Below are 14,665 nucleotides of genomic sequence, written 5' to 3' on the forward strand. Positions count from 1 at the left end.
GGTGCCCGTCCTCTGGGGATTTTTAGTGTCAGCTCAGATACTAAGTGGGAAAATGGAAGGTGCCAGATTTCCCCCTCTACACTTGCCAAGAAAGATGTGTTTCCGGGCCCTGGTGCCCAGGCCTGCCATACCAAATTAGGAAAAGAGGACCATGAGGCTCATTTCACATCTCACTTCCTTGTCCCCAAACGTGGCTCAGGGGACACCCAGGAACTAGACGAGGGAGACAGGGTTCCGTTGGCCAGATGGCCTGCTACAGATCACGCCAAAACAGAGACTATGAATGAGGGCCTCTCCAAGCCCTCATTGGACGGCTTGGACACCTGGACCCCATCTCTCCCACCCCTCCCCACACCCCAGCCTAACCTTGGCCTCGCTCCAGTGTGGAAATATCCTTCTCGTTCAACCCCGGGGGTGGGTGATTCAGTTCTGAGAACAGAACTGGGGGGTCAATTGGCCAAAGGAAACAGGTAGAGATTTCTTTCAAGTTCAAGTTCATTGTTTCCAAGTCAATGAACTTAAGATTCTATGGTTTTCCCTCCCCAGATGAGTGCTGGGTGAACAGAAGGGTGGAGTAATCAGCTGAAGTGCAGAAACCCTACCTTGGATGCTTCAACGGTTGAGAAAGAGTTTCTGAATCAAGAGCAATAATGACCCATCAAATGCTGGCTGGAGATTTAGCAAACTTGACTGAGAAGAGCCATTTGAGATCTAGACAGGTGTCATCGTAGTTTCACTCATTGTGGGAGGCACAGAAAATATTAAAAGCCAGCTGGCTGAAAGACTGCCAAAACGGAAAACAGACTCCCTTTGGTTCACCGAAGATGACATATTGGAACAGCCAGTTTGCCAGAACACTTTAATTCTGAAAGGAGGCAAAATTAATGAATATTCAAAGACCTAAGAATGGAAGCATAAGGCTTTTTCATCTTCTGGAAATGGTGTCCGGCCCATACAGACAAGCTTGTTTTCGTAGGGCCGGTACAGTTCAGATCGGTTTACCCTAGGTCTTCTTAATTAACATTTCCAGTCACTGCTAAGTTTTTCAGGGTAAGAACCTTGGCCTTCTCTTTGCATAAAAGGGCCCTGGAGTATGCAAACTGGGGCTTCATCATTATCTGAAGACTTAACTAAGCTTGGCATGGAAATTGGATTTCAGTTCTCCTTTTCCTCTTCTCAGTTAAAACAAGTACGAAGATTGGTGAGAAAATGTTTATAATGGGGTCGAGAAGACAGTTCATTCAGAGATTCAGCATTGTGACTTTTTGCCTGAACAAATGAAAGTGAATTGCTGGACCATGAATTGCTAACTTTAAAACATGAACATCTGACATAAAAACATAACAATATACCAATGTGGTCATCCTTTGCCTGGAATTGAAGAGCAAGCTTCTGATCTTTTAAAACTACTTTATGGTCTACTAACGAAACACATTTTTTAGTCCTCAGAAGTCGATCTTTACAAAAAAAAAAAAAAAAATCCCCTGCACAGAATGACACTTCCTGTTTGTGGCTGTTCAGCGCTCCTCTCAGGCCTGACAGACAGGACTCTGCTGAGCTTCTGGGTCTTCCAGCTGGTACCCAGGTTGCTATAGAGACTCGGAGAGTTGATTCCCAAGCGAGCAGTTGTCTGAGGACTCTCTGCTTGGGGCCTGAAAACAGCTCTGTGGGAGCAGATTTTTCAGGCACAAATTTTTCCAGAGTTAAAATGAAAGCCCCCAGGGAGCAAGGATTCACCTGCTTCGTCCCCAGACAGAGAAAATGGAATTCAGAGTTTGCCTCCATGTGAGTTTGGCAAATGACCTCAGCAATACTTTATTTGTAGTTTCACAAATCATCTCTGGAAAGCTAGGGGTCACCAGACCCCCAGTCCCACCAGCAGGGACAATCTGCTCAGAGAGGGGAAGGGACGGAGAGAAGGAGAGAAACATCAATGTGTGGTTGCCTCACACACGCCCCCTACTGGGGACCTGGCCTGCAACCCAGGCATGTGCCCTGACTGGGAATCAAACTGGTGACCCTTTGGCTCCCAGGCCCGTGTCAATCCACTGAGCCACACCAGCCAGGCTTAATAAAGCAAGTGTCTCCGACATTTTTAAAAAGCTGACTATTTTGTATTTATTTTGATATTTGTTGGCCTTTACAGAAACCTGTCTGGCATCCCAAGGGGAGGAAAGATTTCCAGTTGGTGTAAGCTTTTAAGAAGTTCAGAGGGCAAGGCTGTCTGGCAGAGTGCCATGGGCAACCGTCCTGATAGGAGCCTCTACCTTCGGCTCCCAGCCTCCCCTTCCCCAGCTGCTGAGGTCTGGCCTCACTCCCCTCTGCCCTCAGCCCCCTCTGACCCAGCTGTGTCTCAGGGCTTGCTTCTCCCATAAGGAGTTTCATATCAGCAGAGACTCAATTTTATTGTTCAAAATCAGCCCACATCAGCCCACTTTGTCCCCAGCTTAAAAACGCAGCCCAGCCAAGCCAGCCCCCGAGCCGGTTCAGAGCACCTTCCTTTCCTCTGCGCTGCCTCCCTTCTGCTTGAGCATCAGCTTAATGAAACCTGCCTGGACCTTTCTCTGGGGTTTCCTCTCGATGTCTATCTTGGGGAACCCAGGAACCCCCATGCCAGTGACAAGGCCAGTGACTTTAAGGCAGGAAATGACAACTTTTTTATTTGTGTCAGCAGCAAAAGGCTTGAGTTTCTCAGATTTGGGGTTCAGAATTGTAGGAGCCCTCTGAAGGTGAACTCATCTCCTACCCCGAAGCAGGGTGGCACCATTCCTCAAAGAAAAGATCCCTGTTTTAGTTGTTATTTTTTTAATTCTCACCCAAGGATATGTGTATTAATTTTAGAGAGAGAGGGAGGGAGGGAGAGAGAGAGAGAAGCACAGATGTGAGAGAGAAACATCAATCAGTTGCCTCCTGTATGCGCCCTGACAAGGGATCAGACCCACCGCCTTTTGGTGGGTGACACTCCAACCCACTGAGCAACCTGACCAGGGCTGATGGTTTGTTTTTAATTAGGAAAAAGACCACTAAGTTTACAGCTGAAATATCTTCGACATCTTTAGATCCTGGGAAAGAAAAAAATTGCCAAAATATATTCAGAATCGGTGAAATGCTTCTGAGGTGGCAATTTGGCTTTCCTGCTTCTTAACTGAGCAGAAAGACCTGGGCTTAATCCTGGTTATTTATGAATGACCTACTTAAATTAACATCCAACAGTGGGTTTCTGTAGGAGTGAATGATACCCAGCAAGTGCTTAAAGCTTGCTTGGCACACAGAGAAACTCGACGGAGAGGAACTGTCAGTATCGGAGCTAGTTCCAGCGCCCCTCCTACCCCTGAGGGATGGCAGCCTCTGTGGCTGCAGCAATTAGGTGCATAATTGTTCTCCGGGCTCCTCTTCAGGGAACAACAGTGGCCCATAGGGAATGACACTGAGGAGATACGTTGTAGGCAAAGGGGCTGGGTGGTTTCAGCTAATCTTTGATGGAGGTCTGAGAACTCTATACTCGCAGCTGGTCGTTGGTTTCGTCCCCCTGTTCCCAAGCCCCTCTGTGAGAGAGTGAGAACATGGGGAGACCCGTGCCTTTCCCACTGTCGCACACCTGCCGAGGAGGCCTTTGCTGGTGTATTGCAGCCGTTAATTCTCGTCCATGCCTACACGGCATTTGAGGCACATCCATCGTCCAAATTTTGTGTCCAGGGGAGAGGAAGTGCATGTGGAAATCGTTTGCCTCAGACTCGACCCCTTGCAGCCGTGCTCTGAAGAACTCAGAGCCCCTGCTCCTTGACACTGACCCCTTCTCTGGGACCCCAGCATTTCTTGGCTTATTTGGTGAACTTGGGCATTTAGCCCAATTTGGCTGCTCAGTTCTGTTCAGGAGGAAGACAGTTAGAGATTCATGCAGAAAGGAGAAGAAAAAACACGTTTCATCAGTGGGAAGGTGTTACTACAGACCGACCAAGATTTCAGAAAGACTCTTGAGCCTACAGGGGCTTCAAGGCCAGTGCTAAGAGTCACTGCAGCTGGAAACACCAGGGGCTCTTTTATTTTGATTTCTCCTCTTCTTTATCTCCATGTGCAAGACCTCATCGTCTTGGGCATTTACTCACACCCTTCCTCTCTCCCTGCAGCTGCCGTAGCATTGTTACTTCTTGTCTGAGATATTGCAATAGCTTCTTAATGTGTTTACTTGCCCGGCTAAGAATCACATCTGCACCTGACTTCCCCACGTGCCTTCCAGGACTCGCTGTCCCAATGAACGGGGATGGGAGGGGAGAGCAGGAAAGAGTCTGGGAGACCCCAAGATATCTTACCTACGGCTCCCATAAGCAGACAACCCAAAGAAGGAGAGAGGGAAGTATGGAAGCCCTGGTTAGTGGAAAATTACAATAGATTCTAAAGCAGGAAGTCCCGTGTTTGTGTAAAAGGGGACTTCCACAGCATTTAATAACCCTGAACTGAGTGTCAAGAATGTTATGGCTTTAATTGCACCCCCGGGTAATAAACGATTCTGCAAAGAGGTGGTGTGCTAGGAACTCGAAGGAAGAAATGGCTACAAAGTGGAAAGCAGACAACCTAGAAGCCGGGAGAAAACCGCTTGGAGTTGGGACAGAGGTGGGACTGAGTGTCCAAGGGTCTGGCTGAGGAGGTGGTCCCGGCGCACTGTGGGACTCATGCTCCACTCAGCCTGCAGTGGGAGGGGGGAGTGTCAGAAGTGAGGGCCAGAGCCCCACGAAGCGAACAAAGACTGTGTGTTCATTTGTCTGTCATAAATTTGGAAATCCAAAGGCGCCCACTGCATTCAACAGAAGCTTGGCGCTTTTATGGAACATTTCGTTTCAGTCTCAGGCTAAGCCGAAAATAACTTAGGCACTGTTCTTAAAGCTGTTTTGCAGATGAGGAAACTGAGGCTCTTGAGAACCGAAGTGACTTAGGTAAATTCACTTAGGTGTACGTGACAGAACTGGGGTTTGAACTCAGGATATCTGAGCCCATGTTGGTTAAAACACAGGATAAGAGAGGACCGCAGATGGGTAAGGGCATCCATGGGACTCAGGGGCTTGGGTGGGGCAGAGGTCACAGAGGCACCTCCAAACCCTGTCTCTGACCTGAAAAACCTAGGGGGACAGGGAACCCTCCTCTGAGCGATACTGGGATGTCTGCTGAGGAAGTCCAGGACAGCGCCCAGACAGAGGGTGTAGCACGGGGGGCTCCTGCCACAGCAGCAGTGGCTAGGTTTCAGGCTCCACAGCTGGTCCCGAAGGGATGGGCTCCACCCAGCAACTTCCAGAGCAACGGGGCACAGTCTGTCGGGGGTGGCAGGAGGAAGGAGGAGACTGTGCGTGTCTGACATTTTATACAGGACTTGCGGTTGCAGAATTTGCAGGGCCCTGTGCCAAAGGAAATTGTGGCCTCTTGTTCAGCATTAATAGGAACCCCAAGATGGTGACAGCCGAGCATGGAGACCTTCCAAGCCGGGGCCCAGGGGCGGCACAGGTCACACACACCCCATTACCTCCTGCATCTGGCTTTGCTTCCAGCTGCCATCACTGATATTTTCCTGGAGGAGGAGTTTGACAGGGAGAGGGGCTAGGCAGAACGAAGATTGTAACTTCTCTTTCTTCCCCAAATTCACACAAAATAGCTGAAATTTAACAGTCCCCCTGACCAAGTAGGTAGAGTGTGCTAAGCCCTTGTCTGTGTTGTGACTCCTCCCCCACAACACACCTTCCCACTTGAGAAAAGTGAGAAAAGCGAGGCTACGAGAGGCTGTAAGACCCAGTCAGCTGGAGGAAAGTTCAGATTTGAACCCAGGACTCCAGATCTCCCCTAATCAGTACATTGCCTCGACCTTTGAACCCTGCAAGAAGTGGATGCTTCAGGGGCTTCTGGCAGGGATGCTGGTAGTTTCATGCTAGGGCAGTATTTATCTACTGTTAGAAATCATTTTCATAATTTTTAGCCATGTGTTCAGTCCACCTATGCTGTTATTTGCTTAGAATTTTCATTCACTCATTCACTTTTTAAAAACTTCAGCTTCATTATAAAATATACTTACTGTGAATCTGTCACTTTGGTGTGCTGGCCCTACAATTATTTTCCAATACACATTAAAATAAATAAACTCTGCCCCACCTACTCTACTTTTATAAATTTATTCCATAAATATGTTCACAGATGTGTGAAGTGACATATCCCCAGAAGAGTCACTGCAACATTGTTCTGATGACTGTCCCTCAGTAGGGAGCTGGTTATGTGACGGAAAATGGCACAGCCATAAAAACGGCGCAGTCGTAAAAAGGAGGAAGCTCGCCATGTCCTGATAAGGAGCTGTTGTTATGAGAAAAGAACAAGGTACAAAATCGTGTACCCAGCGTCATATATGTTAAAGAAGGGGGGGACAGGAATGGCTACATTTTATATGCTTAAAATCTTTTTTGAGAAAAGTGTACCAACAAATTGACACAGTGGTCCCCGTTGGGCAGGAAGAGTTTCGGCAATGATGGGAGGAAAATTGTTCATGCTCATTGAACCATGTGACTGTATTATCTGCCCCCAAAATGAAACAAACTGAAATAATACATTATGACAGAAATGGTTGTCCACCTACTGCCTAAAACCGTCTTAGGAGCCATCAACAGGGTGTGTCCCCGCCTGAGGAAGTTGTTGCTCTGACGGGCTGGCCCCTCCCCCAAGTGCTCCCGTGGGTGGGATGATGGCCTTGGTGCGAGCTGCCCAGCAGGTGAAACGTCCAGGGCAGGTAAGCCAGCCCTGGCGCTGAGCAGGATGCGGAAGGACGCCACCGTTAAGCAAAGCTCCGCAGCCATATCACCTGCCAGAGAAGCCCACAGTGCTGACTGCCCTGAAGCCCAGCAAATGGTCCGAGCCTCAGAGAGCAGGGGCTTGTCCCTTTGTGAAGAACGAGGGAGCTCTGTCCACGCTGGCAGGTGAATTGTGACCAGACAATAAGAACAGGGACTGAAATTGGGGTCATCCAAGACAGTGTCTTCTAACCTCAGCTGAGAGTTATGGGAAACAAAGATGGGAACAGCAGCCAGGTCAGGATGGGAGCCGTGGGTGACAGACAACAGGCACCGTGCGTAGAGGAGGGTGTGCAGGGGCACGTTCTGAGTGGGGGAGTTGGTCAACAAAGAGATGACTCAGGCCCCTGGGTGGGTGGTTGAGTCAAGACCGTCTGACACAAGACTGGTTGCACTTCTGCTAACGCTGCCTACGATTGATTACATTAGCTGTGTCGGCAACGACACGATTCTCTTGACTGATAACTGAGCTTGCAGTCCACCCAAGGGGCTAGACTTCTCCCAACACACTGTTCTTACGAGCTGTCTTCTTCCTGTGTTTGGGCAGCGGAGCCTTCAAGCTTGGAGTAAATCTTTACGCTTATCCCTATCAAATCTCAACTTGCAGTTCTGATAAAGCAGTGGGAGTCAGGCAATATTTTAATTCTGATTCCGCTTTGTGGGTGTTGATGTGCTCTCACTCTCTCTCTCTCCAAGCTTTGAGCCACTTGCAAATCTGATCCAAGGTGTTTAGAAAAAGGTTAAAAGTGCAAGTTGACATGGACACATCAAGAAGACTCTGTGGATATAACATTCAACCAACTAAATCAGCCCAATTGTCTTGTCTGAGGAATACCTGGGCCACATGGCCGCCCGGGGTTTGCAGATGGCTCGTTCCTGGTCCACCTGTCAGGAAAGGGCTCTGAAAAAAGGAAGAGAGTGTTTGCTTTGACCTGACTCGATCTGGGTAAACTCATGCTCGTTTCTGAAGGTCCCAGCTTCTGTTCTGTTTTTAGGTGCCTTTATTTAACACTCTATATTTTAGAATTCTTTCCAGGGATGAACCAATAGATCTTTGGTGTCCTTTTTAGAGTTCTTGTCCTTTAGAGAACTAGAATCACACCTTCCCATGCGTCCCAGCTGTCCTGTATCTATCCTCATCTCTACAGTGCTTCGGTTATTGACAAGGTTGTAGGGACCATACGTCCAAACTCGTTCGGTTCCTGGGATTTAAAAACTGTGAATCTGGTGACTGGAGTTCTTCAAAGCAGCTGTCAGCTCTCTCTCCATCCTCTGTCTGCATCTTCATTCCCTGTGTAACTAGGGGACGGAGGGACTGAGGGTTTCTGCTTTCTTTTCGACATCTGTTAGTGAGATGCTGTTTGCACCACGCAGTGGCCCTTCCTGGCCTTTTTCTGACACTAGGGAGCTCTTAGTGTTGTCCTCTTTTTTTTTCTTTTTTTTTTTTTTCAGCCTCAGCTCACTCTGGGCTTCAGCGTTCCCTGTGCTCTGACTTTGATCTCTGCCTGGCCTTTGAGATTTTCCTTGGGCAGGAGGCCTGTCCTCCATCAGTGCTGCGCATCTCGCCTCCTTAGAGAGTTCCCTGGGGGGGTCCTGCTCACTCCCCACGTCCTTCATCTCTGCGGCCTCTGCGTTCTATGTGGTTATGACTGTTTCTGAGAATCCCCCATCTCTCTTGACCAATTGATTTTTTTCTAGCCTCGGCCCAGGTGCACACATCTATTTTTCATTTTTTATTAACCAAGACTCGCTTTTTTGGTTTATTGGGGGGGGATGGCATAGAACAAAACTAATTAGAGCAAACTTGAGCAAACACTGGAATTTATTATAGGGGCCTACAAATGTCTCTCAGAGGCTAAGGCAGGAATTCGGGTGGGCCTCAGGAAAAGCTGGAATCGGGGGCTGGAAACTCACTGGGCTTCACCGTTTCTGTCTCTGGTCTCTCATTCCCACTGGGCACCTGCTTTATGCTCTCTCTGTGCAGACTGGTTCTGTCTGCTTCCCTGGGCCTCGTGGTTGAACACGGCAGAACCACAGCTCCAAAGTTTACACTTCATGGTTCCAGCCCCTCGGAGAGGTGAGCCTGCTGTCTCTCAGTCCTCAATTCTGATTCACAAAAGACAGACCTGAACTGGTCCCGCCAGCCAGGAATCTTGCAGTTCCAATGTGGCCACAGGACCTGCTTGCTTGGTGTGGTGTAGGCAGGCTATTCTTAGACGAGCAGGGAGAGGAGCAAAGCCTATTAGGTGTCTACTATTCATTCAGCGAATATTTCTGAGTCCAAATACTATTTTAATTGTTAGGGACACTACAGGAGAAGCAAAAGACAATCTTTGAAAATTCTCATGCATTAAATGTCAGGCGCATCTCTAACTCTTCTGCACCCCTTTGTTCTGTAATTTGACATGGTCAGTTTCTACTCCTTCTACATCAGTAACCATCTCATTCCCAGCAACAGTTCTCCTTAGAGACACACTAACTCAGGAATCTGCTGACTTATGGAAATGCGCTGAAGAAACACATGAGCGAATTACCCAGGGTCCTGGCCTTCCCAGGGAGAAAGACCTGTGGGGTACTAAGCGTATCTAAGAGAGACGCAAATGGCACCCCTGGCTTTGTGGCTGGGCCACACTTAGTAGACAGGGACTATGGGGAGAAGACACAGACTGAAAAGGCCAACTGATCCAAAAAGGAGAAATGTGAGGACTTAAAATCAAATCAGAGCAGCCATAGTTTAAAAACATTTTTAGATGAGCACATATTTATCAAGCTTTTGGTGGAAGATGTTAGGTGCTAGATTCTTTGGGAAACATAAAGGAACAGAAAGTACACTCCAAGCCCTCTGAAAACTTGCAGCTAGCTTGATAGAGGAGGTGGAAAATGGATAATGTAACACAGAGCGCTGTGTTTCGGGGTTTGATCAGAAATGCTGCAGGAATTCAGAAACATGAAAGCTCACGTAGGAGATGAGCCTGAGCAGGGCCCTTCAGGATGGGCAGGGTTCGCACGTGCAGAAAAAGCCAAGGAACAGTTTTATGGAGAGGATCCGGCGTCACTTACCTGTCCTGCTCAGGGTTCCGAGCTTCAATCATTATGCATTCATTCATTAATTCATTCATTGAACATTTACTGGTGCCTACCTATGTGGGCACCAGATATTGCGTGTATAAAGGGTACAAAGATGGAAATAATCCTGGTCACTAGTGGGCTTAATGTGAGGGTTTCTTAAAAGAATAGGCATTTAAAAATAAAAGTATAAGCATTATAGATGCCCTCATTTTGATGATAGGATGGGTACATGTAACCAATCAGCCTAAATTGTTGCTGTGACTTTAAACGTGCCTTCCACGGCATTGATATTTAGCACATGTTTTGAGAATCTACCACGTGATAGGCACAAAAGGTAGGTGAAAAAATCAGACATGTTCCCTGTACTCCTGGAGCCGACCATCTACGTGAGGGGCAGTCCCTTGAACAAGTAATTACAATCACGTATGTTGAGCGCACAGAGGAGAGGGAGAGCTCCTGCTCTGGGAGCAGAGGGCGCGAATGACTCACCTGGCTGGTGAGTCAGGGACGGAAGACACCGGAACTCCGTGGCTGTGGCAGGCGGAATTCTGGGATGCCTCCCAGGATCCCTGCCCTTGTGTGATCCTCTATGCCTCAGGCCCCACCCCTGTGCGTGGCCAGGACTTGTGACTTGCTTCTGATCCACAGGATGTAGCAAAGTTTATGGGATTTTGCAGAGGTAATTAAGATCCCTAGCCAGCTGACTTTCATCGACAGAGAGAGATCGTCCTGGGTGGGCCGGACCTAATCAGGCAGGCCCTTCGTTTACTTATTTTTAATCCTCGACTGAGGATATGTTTATTGACTGTGAGAGAGAGAGAGAGAAAGAAAGAAATACTGATGTAAGAGAGAAGCACGGACGGGTTGCCTCCTGCATGTGCCGAGACAGGGGGTTGAACCTGCAACCCTTTGGTGTACAGGACAATGCTCCAGCCAGTTGAGGTACCCGGCCAGGTCATCAGAAACTTCTTTTAAATGGGGGTCTGGAAGTCAAGGATTCACTGAAATAGAGACTCTATGTCCATTTCTGGCCTTGAAACAGCAAGCATCATGAATTCTACAGCTATAAGGAAACGAATTCTGCCAACAACATGAGGGAGCAGAGCAGCAGGTCCTCCCCCAGTCTGGCCTCCAGATGAGAATGCAGCCCGGCCAACACCTTGACCTCAGCCCTGTGAGGCCCTAAGCAGAGGCCCCAGCTGAGCCACCCAGACTCCTGACCTCGGACAACTGTGATGTAGTAAATGTGTATTATTTCAAGCACTAAGTTTGTGGTAATTGGTTACCAAATGATTACCAAATGGGCAGGTTAGACAGGACTACCTCGTGATATCTTCCTGGAGAAGGAAGATTTCTAGTGCTCTCCATTAGCATTGCTGACCAACGGGACCCGCGTTGGGTTTTCCGTATCCTCCCTGTGAAATCCAGGCCAAGTGTGTGTATAAAAACTGAGGTCTCCCTGCCCACCTCCGAGGAATTCCTGTCTGGTACTCAGTGTAAATATCTACTTGACGTTATGACGTTAGCATTGAAGGCATGGAAAGTAGTGTGTGCTTTTCCATACGATTATACATGTGCCTCACTTTAGGCAAATAATGTGATATTGACAGACTACAAAACTGTTTTCAGGTAGGATTCCATTTTCTTAGTTTTTAGTTCATTTAGCCAACTCTCAAGGGTCTACAGAGGCCCTGCCATGTGCTAGAACCATGCAAGATGAACGACTGAAGGGAAATTGAGACACGTTTCCAGCCTTTGAGGAGCTGGAGAGAGAAACTTCACGCGGTAGGGAAAGTTAGAGAACAATGAAACACTGGACTCCGAGAGCTGGGGTGGGGAGGGAATTGCCGCGTGCCGAGGAGCAGGGAGAAGCATGACTCTGATTCCACAGGCTGCTTCCCCCAGACAACAAGGGAGGGTTCTCAGCTTTCAGTTGCACCAACACATGTGACAGGAGCTCGTGATCTCTTCCCCACTTACTCATAAATCCAAAGTTGCTTATTCAGAACTTTGGAACAATTTCAAAGTCACTGAGCTGAAACTTTGAGCCATCAAACCAATGTCTCAACAGAAGTTACTCAACAAATAATGTTTACTGAACACCTGCTACTTCAAGGGCTGTGCTAGCAAGTAAGGGCGTATCTGTCGACTGTTTTAACCTGGAAATAACAGGAAACCCCCTTCAAGTGGCTTAAACAACACACAGATTTATTCTCTCACCAGACAAGAAATCCTGAGGTAGGTCAGCTCCGACGCTGGTCTACATTGGAATTATATCAGATTACATCGGAATTGAATTACATCGGAGCTCACCGACGAAATTCGGGATGCAGGTTCCTTTCAGTTTTCCATTCTCTTCAAGACAATGGCTTGTTCTTAGCTGGCTCTCCTCATGGCACAGGAGAGCTGCCACTATTCCAGACACCTCTTCATAATACTTCACAAGCACTGTTTCTTCCCATGTGTCTTTATTTTTTTATCAGTAAGGAAAACATAGATATCTTTCCCAGAAATCCTCGGCTGATGTTCCCTAATGTTTATTAACAAGAATTATATCTCACATTCATGCCTAAGCCAATCAGAACCACACAACCCAGGTCAAGGTTGGCCTCAGGAGAGTGGGGACTCCAACAGAATGGGGGTTCCCCCGAGAAGAGGGCAGGGAATGAAGGGCACCGGGAAAGGCTGTCTACTGGCAGTGTCCGTGAGTGTTGTAATCAAAGACAGTCGTAATGACTGTGTCTGCATTGGGGGACAGAAACAACCTGACGGAGAGTGTATGGTTACACCCTTGTCACTAACACCGTGACCAGAGAGGACCGTGTGCTATGAGAGAGAGAGCAGGGGGAGAGAACAGGGGTCATGGTGAGGTTGTAGCTCAGGAAAGGCCATTCAGGGGCAGTGAAAGGTGAGCAGGAACCAGCCAGACACAGGGTTGGGGAAGAGCATTCCAGGCAGAGGGAGCAGGCTGGCACTTTTGAGAGCACGAAAGGAGATGGGGGCAGACAGGAGATGGGGCAGCCGGAGCGCTGGGAGGGAGGCACAAGCACACGGACGAATGAGCAGCACACAGGGCCCTTCTCGTGCCATGTGGGAGAATTGTATCCTGAGAGCAAGTTTTCATTTGTTTTTCAAGATTTTATTTATTTTTAGAGAGAGGGGAAGGAGAAAGAGAGGGAGAGAAACATCAATGTGTGGTTGCCTCTCATGCCTCTCACACGCCTCCCACTAGGGACCCATCCCGCAACCCAGGCATGTGCCCTGATTGGGAATCAAACCAGTGAACCCCTGGTTCTCAGGCCGGCACTCAATCCATGAGCTACAGCAGCCAGGGTGGCACTGAAGGGTCTACAACAGGGGCATGATGTGATCTGACTTGTATCTTTAAAAGTCTGGCTGCAGTGGAAGAACAGATGGGTAGACAAGATGTTAGGAGACTGCACGTCCCTCTGTGGTTCAGCGACAGGAGGGATGGAGACGAAGCGGCAGAACTGAGTGGGAATGGCGCTGTGGAGCTCTGGGGGATGCAAGGGCCAGCAGTCCCCGGACTGCCTCCCGAGGGGCACAGCCTGTTCTAAGACACGCACGCACACACGGAACTCCACTTAGGTGCCACGTGGGAGTTCAGAAGGTGAGGTCACAGGTGTGGGGGCTCAAGGGGGGCCTGACTCCAGGGTGACTTGTCAAGGAAGGAGATATTTGCGCAGGACATCGAAGGCTGGCAAAGGTGGCTGTGTAGGTGCAGAGATGGGAAGGGCAGTCCAGGGACAGGATCCAGCCTGGGCCAAAGCAGGGAGGCAGGAAAGGAAGGCCTGGAGGGAGAGGAGCAAGTGGTACAGTCTGTGGTCCATAGGTGAAGGGCCATTCTGGGACATAAGGCTGGAAGAGTCACGGGTGTCAGTTTAAGGAAAGTTCTGTGTGGCTGACTAGGATAATAAAATAAAAAGGGGGAGGGAGGAGAGTTTAAATAAAGTCTAGCTTAGCTACAAAAGAGCTCGCCAATTAGCCACAAAACCACTGAGTTTTGCTGGGATTAATCAATGTGCAAACCGGATTTTGATTACTTATTTACTGGGCAGACTAGCAATGTCTCTGTCTGGCACCTCCGTCACCCGCAGGCCATTGGCCAATGATTTCTAACTCTTTTCTGGAATACCTTCCTTCCTCGTGCGCTGAGTGTCGGTGCTGGGGATTCTAGAACGAAGAGGTGGTACAAAGGAGGGAAAATGACCCCTGTTACCTGGAGTGTGGGACTAGATTTCAGAGAGGGGTGGCACTTAACTGGGCCTTCACAGATGAATAGGAGTTTGCCAGGTGAAGAAATGAGGTGGGAAGGCCTTCCCAACACAGGGAATGGAGGCACGTCCTCTCCGTTCTCACACCTTCGACCCTCTACGTCCTACAGAAATACAATTGTAAGTTTTATTTTCAGACTCATAGAGAATTTAGGTGATACTTAGCGAGTTCTTTCAGTTGCTAGAGGGACATTTCTCTAATACTAACAAGAAGTCAGGATTTCAGTCAGTCTAATTGGTTACACTCTGGACTCACAATGGTTCCTCAGGGAGATTGTACTGATTTTTACTTTTTGGGGTCAGCCAGGGAAAGAATCTTTTAAAAATTTTTTTAATTATTTTTTTTCCATTGCCATTTAGTCCCCTTATACCCCCCTCACTCCCAGGGAAGGAACGTTAAATCTTTTTTTGGAGACTGGTAGATGCATCCGTCCTCAATGAGACAGACCCCTCGTCCCTTCTGGTTTTCACGCAGGGGTGGGA

This window comes from Desmodus rotundus, chromosome 12 (assembly GCF_022682495.2).
Source record: "Desmodus rotundus isolate HL8 chromosome 12, HLdesRot8A.1, whole genome shotgun sequence".
In the NCBI taxonomy this organism is placed as follows: domain Eukaryota; kingdom Metazoa; phylum Chordata; class Mammalia; order Chiroptera; family Phyllostomidae; genus Desmodus; species Desmodus rotundus.